Genomic DNA, 3865 nt, shown 5'->3' on the forward strand with positions numbered 1-3865 from the left:
TTAGGAGTATCCAGAGTATCTAGGACGCTGGTGTGATGATAGAATATGTTCCTGAGTATCAACTAGAGATTAATATTAATCCACTTGTTATTCTAGTTAGGCAAATGTTAATTTAGCATCACCATGTTCCAAAGAATTCTGTTTCTATAAAGTTTTATTGCAGTTGAAAATGATCTGTGGTGTGTGTTGGTTTCTTGTGAGCTATGAAGTATACACTTTTAGTAGAATGTTTATTTCTTCATTGGATTTGTTGATTTGTTGACCAAAGAGTAGAGGTAAGTGCTGACCGGACTAATATAAGTGAAGGTCCGATTCAAATTTGTATTAATCCGAAGGAGGCACATCTGACGCAAAGAGGCCCTGTCTCAACTTGCACATGTAAGGGAAGTAGACAGCTGCAGATGAAATATAACTGCTGGGTTCTGCGGTAACCAGGTCTCTCTTGCCAAAAGAGACTGACACTGTACGACACGTCGTGTCTCATCCTTCGTCTTTTGAATAAAGCTTCATCGGCATGATTTTATTCTAACATTATCCATGTTTGTTTTTTCAACCCTCAAAAACAAATGTTGATCCCCATGTAACGACACGTGATATTCCACAGGGGGGAACTAAAGGTCTGTAAGAAAGGAGGTTGAACACTTTGTACTTTGAACACCATCTAAACTTACACACAGCCAAACATTTAAATGACAGAAAATGTCATATCTGCTCTCACACAGTACATTAATACATGATGATCCCTTGGGTTTTTCACAGTCCATCATAATAAATACTTTTTGGCAACTTATGTGTTGTTGTCTAAGGTTCATTCCCAAAACGCATTCTCTCCACCAAAGCCCAAAGCTTAATAGCATTATAAAGATATCACTCAAGTTTAAGAGGTGTTACTACATTTTTGTAGAGATTTATATGGGCGCCAGCGCAAAGACTCACATTGCACTGTAAGATCAGTCATGCATCGTACCGTCTCTCTCTAGAAACATGCATGAGAAAGCTATGACGCAGCAGAGAAGTATGTCTTTGTCAATTGTTCAAGAAAGAAGAGCGAGGGATAGAGAGCAAAGCATAGAAGGATGTTGGGTTACATATGAACACTTTCCATCATACTCTCAGGAAGGTTAGGTTAGTTAGGCTACATGTGATTGTGCGTCACAATAACTGAAACACAGCCTTCTTTCTTTCAGTATTTTCCATAAACTGGGAAACATTTGCATACATTTCAATTTCCCTGGCCGGCAGTGAAGGGGTTAATCAACTGTGTGCTCTCAGTTTATGCTCATCAGCAGAATCTGTCTGCCACAGATGCTGCGCTAATGCTAATCTTCTATCACAGAGAGCGCTGACAACCAGAGGTGTTTCCAGAGGCCAACAACACAGAGCAGGTTACAGAAGCTTCAAACCTAACCACACACACACACACACACGCACACACACAGTCTTGTATTTGTAACCAATTTAGGATTCCTCACAAATCCATACTTTTTGAGGACCATGCTTTCCAGACATCATAGAAGCACAGAAATTACACTCATGAGTTAGAAAAAATATATATTATGAGGAAATCCTGTAAAGTTGCTGACTCCTTGAAAAAGTTTACTTGTAATTTTAACAACTACTTGAGACCGAACATTGCAAATCAAATCGGTCTCATACACATATGGTTAGCAGATGTTTATACGAGTGTAGCGAAATGCTTGTACGCTTCTAGTTCCAACCGTGCAGAAATATCTAACAAGTAATCTAACAATTTCACGACAACTACCTGTGTTAAGGAATAGTTCCTTTGTAAAGAGATGGCATTATGAAAGACTACATTAAATAAAGGTTGACTACAATACAGTACTTGACCATCTCTCTGTATTAACTCTACAAGGTTACAGCTGTATCTGCAGAGAGTGTGTTGACATTAAACTAACAATACCAACTTAATAACTACATAGATAAGGATGTGAGAGGAGAATGTGCAATGATGACATCAAAGCAGACTCAATCTGTATGGAATCTAAGCTCAACAATCTGTTTGCAATGTAAACCTAAAAAAGCAATACCTATTAAATCAAGTTCCCTCCTTCAAGAAAAAAAGCGTGGTAATCATTCTGTGTTAACATCTATTCTGACACACTAGTTCCAGATCTAACGTCTTGACTTGTGTCCAATCCAAACTGAACCGTTCTGTGCTGGCATGGTTGGAAATACACTAACTGATAAAGACAGGATTGATCTGGACCAGCACAGTACGGCCATAAATTGACACTACAGAGTGAAAATGCACTGACTGAAGGGAGCAGGAAACATGCTTACTGTGTGAGCCTCTCTTTGTCCCAGTTTGGTCATTGGCTGTTTGGCCCGAATCGCTGACATCTCTCCTGGAAAATATGTTGAAAAGCACATTTAATTAAGAATAGGTCCATGTGTATGTAAGGTATAGGCATACCGGTCAGGATTCTTCAGACGACTCCTCTTTCTCAGAGTCATTCTCTGATGCGCAATCAGTGGCCGCAGCATCCATTTCTTCAGACATAATAGTTTGTAAAATACAATAAAAACAAAATCAAATTGCAGCAAGTTAAATCAATGCACAACAAATTAGAGTCATTAGCATTTTTTGCCAGATTGAAAATGCACTGACTGAAGACAGTAGTAAAAATGTTTACCGTGTGAACCTCTCTTTTGTCTCAGCGTTCCCTTGGTCATTGGCCCGAATCGCTGACATCTCTCCTGGAAAACATCCGTGGGAATCATGTCAGTTTCACCCAATCCAACCTATGAACCAATCCATAAGCGATAAATGATGGAGCAACTCAAAATGCAGGTTTATAACAGCTGTGCCAGTCAAGCCTATTGAATATGGTATGAGAGGGACGGCTACAGCCACACAAACCCTACAGATAAGGCCATGTAGTGAGAGGGGAACGCGCAATACCATGCTGAAATGAAGGCAGACTCCATCAGGGTGGATCCTAACCTTTTTCACACCACTGTACAATCCAAACTGAACCGTTCTGTGCTGGCATGGTTGGAAATACACTAACTGACAGAGATGGTCGCCTCGCTTCGCGTTCTTAGTAAACTATGCAGTATTTTATTTGGGGGTGGGGGGGAATTTTACACCTTTTCCTCCCCAATTTCGTATTATCCAATTGTTTAGTAGCTTCTATCTTGTCTCATCGCTATAACTCCCGTACGAGGTTGAAAGTCATGCGTTCTCCGATACACAACCCAACCAAGCCACACTGCTTCTTAACACAGCGCGCATCCAACCCGGAAAGCCAGCTGCACCAATGTGTCGGAGGAAACACCGTGCACCTGGCAACCTTTGTTAGCGCGCACTGCGCCCGGCCCGCCACAGATATCCCTACCGGCCAAACCATCCCTAACCCGAACGACGCTAGGCCAACTGTGCGTCGCCCCACGGACCTCCCGGTCGCGGCCGGTTACGACAGAGCCTGGGCGCGAACCCAGAGTCTCTGGTGGCACAGCTGGCACAGCCCACCCGGGAGGCAGTATTTTTTTTTAATGTCTATTTCTTACACTGTTCCCCAGGAAATCTGAAGTCTAATTACATACAGCCGGGAAGAACTATTGGATATAAGAGCAACGTCAACATTACGACCAGGAATATGACTTTCCCAAAGCGGATCCTCTGTTTGGACCAGAGGATCAGCGGGGTGGAAATTTGGCTTGTCACCAAAAACACTCACAAAACTTTACAGATGCACAATCGAGAGCATCCTGTCGGGCTGTATCACCGCCTGGTACGGCAACTGCTCCGCCCACAACCGTAAGGCTCTCCAGAGGGTAGTGAGGTCTGCACAACGCATCACAAGGGGCAAACTACCTGCCCTCCAGGACAACTACACCA

At 42.5% G+C, this 3865-nt stretch overlaps 1 long non-coding RNA gene across 1 annotated transcript; it reads right to left on the reverse strand.

Annotated features, from left to right (window-relative positions):
* Positions 1-2329: 2329 nt before the first annotated feature.
* LOC135525240 (uncharacterized) lies at positions 2330-3271 on the reverse strand. Its single transcript, XR_010453098.1, has 3 exons — positions 2927-3271; positions 2658-2721; positions 2330-2514 (listed from the first exon to the last, which is right to left on the reverse strand). It is a non-coding gene; the product is annotated as an uncharacterized LOC135525240 (long non-coding RNA).
* Between the last annotated feature and the right edge of the window lie 594 nt (positions 3272-3865).

This window comes from Oncorhynchus masou, chromosome 31 (assembly GCF_036934945.1).
Source record: "Oncorhynchus masou masou isolate Uvic2021 chromosome 31, UVic_Omas_1.1, whole genome shotgun sequence".
Classification (NCBI taxonomy): domain Eukaryota; kingdom Metazoa; phylum Chordata; class Actinopteri; order Salmoniformes; family Salmonidae; genus Oncorhynchus; species Oncorhynchus masou.